An 8,556-nucleotide genomic window follows, 5' to 3' on the forward strand; every position below is an offset into this window, starting at 1 on the left:
TGAGGTGACTCCCAAGTCTTTGGGTATGGCTGAGCATCAGTAGAAGACACTCTAACCTTGTGAAAGGAGATGCCTTCCCGACTTCTCCAATGCCTAAGAGTGTTAGGGACCTAAGTCCAGAAGTGTCGTTAGATCGTCGAGTAGTGGTATAGAATGAAAGAGATAAGCGACGGTCATGAAAGCGTATGGGATACGGGTCAACTTGCGGAAACTAAATAACCTTCTAATGTGCATACGTTGTACGTGGCTAATTAGGGTGAGCTGGGGGGTGGGGCGAGGTGCGGTTACTCCGACAAGTCCTCACATATCCCCTCCTCCGAGGATCAACTTTAGTGGGCGTGTAATCCGAGGGGTACTCTTCCTAGATTGCGTGAAGTAATGTTTCGATCTCTGGAACGGTGGAACGGTAGTAACAGGTGGATTACAATACTAGTCCTTAGGGTTATACGATTGGGAAAAGGGTTCAGAAAAACATCTGAACTAGGAAAGATAAATTTTCCAAGTCGGTATTGTGAATAGCAGACTTGTAGCAAGAAACAACATCAACAATAACCTAGGTAGTCTATTGCAGTGCACAAAACTGTAGTAGATAGTAGTGTCATGCAGTAGTATCAGGTAACTAGTATCATGCAGTGGTAATAAGCAATAACATGCAGTAATATACAACAGTAGCATGCAGCAGTTTCGCAGAAACAAGTAACGATCAAGTTGTAGATTAGTCCTATTAGTGAATCCTACTCGACTCTGTCAAGACACACTAATGCAACCTAATTCCCTACAACCAATGCTCTGATACCAAATGTGACGCCCCGTACAAAATCAACGTGTACGGATCATCAACAACATGATCATTACACGGTTACAACTCTATATGCTATTTAAAAACAAGTTTTGCATTCATGAAAAGATAACGTCTTTACCAACGTCAAATGTTTTACAAAAGATAACGTGCTTCTACGACTACAAAGCATTAACATAAGTACGTGACACAAAGGTCATTACAAAGTCATTGTTCAAATGTAACATAAGTTGTGAATGCAAAGTAAAAGTTCCATGATTGAGACATCTCTAAACAATGCAGCGGAAGTCTAACACAGCGAGTCTGTAATAGCAAGACTATAACAGAAAGTCTAACAGCGGAAGCAACAACGTCTAAGCACCTGAGAAATACATGCTTAAAAATGTCAACACGAATGTTGGTGAGCTATAGTTTGATTGTAATCAGAAATGTAATGTAGACCACGAGATTTCAGTGCTTCAAATCAGCGTTTTAAATCAGTATGATAAAGTATATGCTTATCCGTGGGCACCCGGTAACAAACTTAACAAAGTAATATAAATATCACCCCCTAAAAGTAAACTTAGCGAGTGCGTAAGTTTACGAAGTATTAAACACCCGTTAAATGCTAGCGCGACTAGCCCGAGTGGGGATGTCAAACCCTATGGATCCATATCTAAGATTCGCGTTCACCGGTTCATAAACCAATGACTAAACGTTACCGTGCTAAGGGGAATCTTTGTGGCGTTATATCACCCACACATATATAAAGTTTAAGTACTCGTGTCTAGTATGTAACACATAAAAAGCGCATGTATTCTCAGTCCCAAAATAGTTAAAGTAAAAAGGGAGCTATAACTCACAGTGAAAGTGTGGTAAAGTCGATACGAAATAAGTAAGCAAGTAGTAAGTCGGTCCGAAAGGTCCTCAACCTATGTCAAAGGTAACTAAGTCAGTAAATGGTTCCCAAAAGTTTAAAAGTAAATAAGTTAAGTCTTAAGTATCATCATCATCATAATCATACGTAAAAGATAAAGTAAGTTTTCAACAAGAATAAAGATCGAAACAAGGGGCTGACTTCGGACAGCTGCTACGACCTCTATACAAACTGAAAAGACGCGTGGTCAGTGGCCAAGGCTCCGTATGTGAGTCCTTTTACCGCTTTCAAATTTTCAGATCCTAACTCGATGTCGTTTGACCGTGGCGACAGTTCAATCGCGAGTAGGTCAGAAATTTCAGCACGTCGTTACAAAGGCGTAGTGATTTTCAGAAGGCTATAAATCCTAAACCGTATATCGGATTTAGGCGAGTATTAAACAAAAAGTCATCTACTCAAACCGAACTATCTGGAAATCAACTTTCCAGAAGTCCCAGGAGTCTGATCAGACCCTGAAAAATAGAAAACAAGTGCTCCGGTGGGTTTCTTGGTGCTTGATGCTTATCACGGTTCTCATCCTTGATGCGTATAAGCCTCAAGTGTACAACTTTTTGATGTTTTAGCATCACTATAACCAAGTTTTAACCATAAACACACAACTAAAAGTAAAAACTAACTTTCTATAAGTTTGGAACATCAAAGTTGTCTCTTTATTGTATAAACACAATAAAGCTTCAACCTTTGTCCTTTTGATACAGGTTTATGCATCTTCATCATATGAGATGATGAAGACTTCATTTTTATCACCACAAACATCATAGAAAGGTTCCAAGTAAGTGAGATCTACAATAATAACTTAGATCTCAAGTGTTAAGAAACCCTAAGCTAGAAAGCTTGGATTTTTACAAGATTAATGAGACCATAAGCTAGAAAGCTAAGATCTAGTAAAAGTAATGAGAACATAAGCTAAAAAGCTTAGATCTAAACAAAATAATAAAACCCTAATCTAGAAAGCTTGGATCTTTAATGTTCTTGAAGATCCTTAAAGCAAAAAGCTAGATCTACAAGTTACATGAAGATCATAAACACAAGTTTTGATCTTTTAAAAAAATAAAATAATCTTAAGCTATAAAACTTAGATCCAACAAAATTATGAAGATTTAAAGCTAAAAAGCTTGAATCTTTCATGTTCTTGAGGGATTCAAATCAAAGTTTGAATCTACAAGATGTAACAAGATCAAAAAGCGAAAAAGCTTGATCCTTTGATGATGATGATGATGATGTTGTGACCAAGAAGAAGAAAAAAAGAAATTTAAGAACTTACAATTTTAGTGTGAGAAAGACTAGAGAGAATATTAGAGAGTAAGTGTGTGTGTAAAATGAGAATGAGATCAAGTGTGAAATGAAAGAATAAGACTTGTATTTATAGTGATGGAGGGGTGGTTTGGTGTCTCCAAAACCGTAGGCACCATGGGGGACAAGGGGGACAACTTTTTACTTTTTGCATGGTGATGGTCTAAAGGTGGTGCTTGTTGTTGGGATCCCATGCAACATGTGTAGTAGTGGCTAACAAAAATGCTAGTATGTTGGCTCATCTAAATAGGTTTTTGTCTTACATTTTAATGGGTCATAATTTCATTAAAATTGGGCTAACTTAAAAGTCCATTAGCTAGAGTAGTGTGGCCTTAAGTACATTAAGGTAAAAAGTCCATTAAGACTAACTAGTGCGCATTAGTAAAACACTAAGTGTAATTAAGTAACCAATAAGCCAAGTAATTGTCACTAGAAAATAACAATTAGTTTCAAGTAGTCATAATATTCCAATTATGACCAAAGTTAAACGTATACCAAGTACATAGCTCGTTTCAAACGACAAGTGACGCTAACGGTCGTAAAAGCATTCGAGGATCAAGTTAAGTGATTAAGCACTTAATAACACGTTGTAAGATATTAATGAAAGTAATTAATCATAAATAATGATCCTAGAATATAATCTAACACAGTACGCACAAATACGCAGTTTCGTGAAAGTAATAAGTAAAATTAAAAGTCGAAAAAGTCGGGTCATTACATTACCCACCCGTTAAAGAAAATTTCATCCCGAAATTTTGAGGAGTGACTAACAATGGTACCGAATTTGAAAAAGAAGGAGCGTATCATAGTTCCGAGAGACTCGTGGGCTCAGTAGTGAGCTATTTACCTTGAAAGGTACTTGGGCGTATAAAAGTAAGAATAGGTATATGCCATTAATTAGGTCTCTTGACCTTAAGATTAACAAATTGATTTCGTTTCTTGTTAACATGAATATGTCATCTGAATATATACCCACAAAAGGAAAGATGATGTTTTTAGCCTTACAGGCATCTTCAGTAAGCTGGATGCATGAAATGCATCATGAATGTTACCAAACTCATCTAAAACATTGAGCGCTTATGTCGCAATGCAATGCTGACAGATAGGATGGAAAACATGGTGATCACAACCATGCGATTTGATGTCTGGATTGTGTTAGCCTCAAATTTTACTAACCCCCTTAATTTTGGAAGGAGACCATAGGCATAAAGAACCCGATATTTAAAAAACGTTTGATTCGAATAAATGAATTGAAATTTTTGCTGAAAGTGACTAATCAGACTTACATACAATGCAAGCCATAATTATTTATAGTGTCTTCAGGACGGTCTGAACGAACAATGAAGGATATCACCCAGTTTAACATACTGCATGTGAACTTATCCATGGATGGAATGAAAGCACAGTTCCATAATGTATGCTTTTAGTTACACACTGAAGTTAGGGTTAACATCGACTAGCACAACATATAGTTTCAACCAACGAAGGAAGAAATATATAGAGTAACCACATCAGTGCTATAGATGTTTTAAGCAGTCCCTTCCAAGAGGATAACAAGATTCATAGATTTTTAAAGTAATTTACATCACATTTTCGAAAGAAAATCGCACGAAAGGTGTGATCTTTGAACGAGAGTGAACTCTTCGTACAACGAGCGAGTTGATCTGAATTTATCCTTATACATAAGGGGGTGTGCGGATGAGAAGATACGTGAACCCTTGGTCATACAGAATGGTTTACTTCAAGTGAAAAGAATCTCAAAAATGATTTCTTGTACCTCAACATACTGAATCATAGAGATGATGTTTGCGAGGGTGTTGCGATTAGCCGTGAAATATTGAGAGTAGAAACCCACCTAGTGCCTTTTCTACAATGGGGTGACCACTGAGTGTACCTCAGAAAACTGATTTATCAACCCGCGTTTTTGCCATGTCTAACCTTAAAAGGAACATTTTATGAGCGCAAAGGCTTCCTAACAGATTTTATAAAACTGCCATCCAAAGTGGCTCAAGAGTTTTTAACAAAGATCTTAATGGTAAGATTCATCCCTAACGAAGGGCGAGAAGAAGTGTGATCCATACATGGTGTAGTCTAATACGAAAAAAAACTTTAATAAAATCAACCAAGAAAGTTTTGAAAAACCTTTAAACGTTTGATGTGACAACATAAACGGAACAAAGTTCCTAGTAAATTTAGAAGTATGTACAACGTGTACCATTTTGCACAAAACTATTTGACTTAAGTTAAACAACTCAATAAAGGAGCGATTTTTAAATAATTTGAAGGTATAACTTAGTATGTACTAACCCAAAATAAGTAAGGGTAAATTTATTAACTTAATTATATACATACATATATGATTTTATAAATCGCATAAGTGACAGAAAAAAAATTATTACTTTCATTTGTCCATAAATCTCGTGAGGACCGCACAATAAACATGTAAAAATTTTGATAAACATAGTTTTTCGTATTTCAGAGGTTACGAGTTGAAAAAGATCGAGTGAAAAATCTTTGAATCATCGGGTGTCATGCCACTAGGTAATGAAAACTAATGAATTCAATATAGTTTTGATAATTATCAGGATATAAGTTTTTGGGCCAAAAATGTTCACGTACGAAGTCGTTGCTAAAAAGTGAGGTATGAAGATAGAGCATGAGGACGAGAAGTTAATAGCTTCTTGACTTTGCAAAATGCCAAATAGGTTATGACTAATATTAAAGTCAGAATACTGATGGTGTTAATATCACTAAATGAGAATCCCCTGGAATAAGTCAGGACTTAGAGTTATGTAAGAAAGAGCATCGCTCCAACATGTGTGGCAAATAAGATCCCTGGGGTAACGCAATAATTTTTGAATGGTTTAAGTGTTAGTGGATGCCCAAAGGCTCTGCATGACGTGGCAGTAAGTGCCTTTATCACACACACACACACACACACATGAATCTCTCGATTTTGACGGTTGTAAAGTCTTCATGATGACTTGGATACGAATAACACAAGCAACGAAAATTTTATAGAAATCATTTAAGGTGACAATGTAAGAAAAGAAACGAAGTTCTTAGTAAACTAGAGTTATGTACAACATGTACTATTCTAAGTAAAATATCTTTTGAATAAAAGAATTGATTTGTAAAAGTGAAAGTAAAATTTCATATGTACTAGGCAAAAATAAGTAATTATTTACTTTATTATATATAACATATACGATTTCTAAAATTTGTACGAATGGCAATAAATTTATTTTTATAAAACTTCGAGAGGATCGCACAGTAAAATAGTGTGTGTAAAATTTTGGCAAACAAAATTTTCATATTTAGGAAGTTACAAGTTGGAAAAAGATTGATGAGGATCGAGTAAAAGATTTTTAAAAATTGTGGGTGATATTTGAGCAACAATGTCACGAGGTAATGAAAACTATTGCATTTAAATGTGGTTGATGACTATTAGTAGGGCATAAGTCATTCGATCAAAAATGCTTAAGTGTGAAGCTGTTGCTTATAAGTGAGATACGAATGGGAGAGTATGAGGATGAGAATTAACCATCCATTGATTTTGGAAAATTTTGAACTGGTATGACTAATATAGGAGTAAGAAGAATGATGGTGTGATTTTCATCAAATAAGAAATCTCTCGGAATAAGTTAGGATTTAGAGTCGCGTAAGAATGAGTATCAAATAAGATTCTTGAGTAGTCTTTAATATAGAATCTGGATCGCTGAAGTGACGGGATACAATTTCCTTTATGTATCATTGTGCAAGTTTGTCCATTGTATCGGTTTGTTTCATGGCTAGAAAGTGAGCAGATTTGGTGAGACGGTCAACAATAACCCAGATAGTGTCATAACCGCCTACCGTTTTTGGTAGCTTCGTGATGAAATCCATTGTTATTCCTTCCTATTTCCATTGTTGGGTTTCGGGTTGTTGAAGTAACCCAGATGGCTTTTGGTGTTCGGTCTTTAACCTCAGACACTTCCCAACATAAGTAGCAAAACGCTCTTTTCTCATGACCTTTTGTGCCCTCATGCAACTAATAAGATTCAGCTTCGGGCTACTTCTCTCCCCGTAAACTATTAATGGCTCACCATTCTCGCGAGGTATACGAATAATCTTCTAACTATAAATAACTTTCGCTTTCATCCTTGAAAGCCAGTCCGTTCCAACTATTACATCAAAGCTTCCTAAGCTGATGAGTATTAGGTTAATCCTAAAGTCCATTCCAACTATTACATCAAACTTCCCAAATTGATGGGTGTTAGGTTAATCTTAAGGTTCATTCCAACCAAATCTTATTATACTATCGTGAAAAATTCTATCAATCTTCTCAAATAACATCTGCTTGTGCGTAGGTAACTAATTCTTTCCTACTACTACTTTAAAACTTCCAAGTTTTGTTGACATGAGGTCATCTCCAAATGACCCACCTGTTAATTTTAAGGTACTACCTCAAATTATTCCTCTATCTCTGTCAGCTTACCATTAGCTTGTCCTATAGAATACTTAACTCTCATGGTTGTTAATGGCTTATTAGTCATAACACTAAGGTTCTTAGATATAAGGTTTCTATCGCTGTAGTATTAAACAACTCTGAGACAATAAAATGTTGTGATGAAACGTACCCTAACTAAAATCAGGATCCATGCGAGTCTCCATAGCTGAGATAACGATTGCTCTATCGCAAGTAAGTCCAAAGTTTTTCCTATTTGAGAACTTTTTCCTTAAGTGTCCAGGGTGTCTATATCTATAACAAATTTTTGGGTTATCAATTCTGCAATCAAGGCCCTTCTTGTACAGTATCTGGGCTATGTGGTTATTCTTTCCCTACCTCTAACAGACCATAATGCGTATACTCAAGTGGTTCCTACCAAAATTTTCTTTGAATCACTTCATATTCCTTATGTAGTAACATTGGAACTTCTGCATGATTTACTTCAACATAATCACGCTGGCCGGGTGTCATTATATCGTACTAAATCGTACGTTCATTCCAATATCACTCCATATGGTCAATGTAACGTGATCACTTCAAGTTCTACTCAATTTCATCTAACGGTGCTTTATCTATGCTATCTCAAAACAAAATCTACATAATTAATCTCACGGCTTCTCGGTGTGGGTGCGTAGGTTCCGCAGGTCATGCATCAATGCCTAAATGTCCCGAAATTTTCTTCAAAATGTTCTGGTTCAGGTGATGTCGTTAGGTTCCTTTCTAAAAATTCAATCTGGGTCTCATGTCGAGTTGTACGTGTAGCAAGTAGTAATACGATATGTCTTGAGGCGACTCCCAAGTCTTTGGGTATGGCTGAGCATCAGTAGAAGACACTCTAACCTTGTGAAAGGAGATGCCTTCCCGACTTCTCCAATGCCTAAGAGTTTTAGGGACCTAAGTCCAGAAGTGTCGTTAGATCGTCGAGTAGTGGTATAGAATGAAAGAGATAAGCGACGGTCATGAAAGCGTACGGGATACGGGTCAACTTGCGGAAACTGAACAACCTTCTAATGTTCATACGTTGTACGTGGCTAATTAGGGTGAGCTGGGGGGGGTGGG

This window comes from Rutidosis leptorrhynchoides, chromosome 3 (assembly GCF_046630445.1).
Source record: "Rutidosis leptorrhynchoides isolate AG116_Rl617_1_P2 chromosome 3, CSIRO_AGI_Rlap_v1, whole genome shotgun sequence".
Lineage (NCBI taxonomy): Eukaryota > Viridiplantae > Streptophyta > Magnoliopsida > Asterales > Asteraceae > Rutidosis > Rutidosis leptorrhynchoides.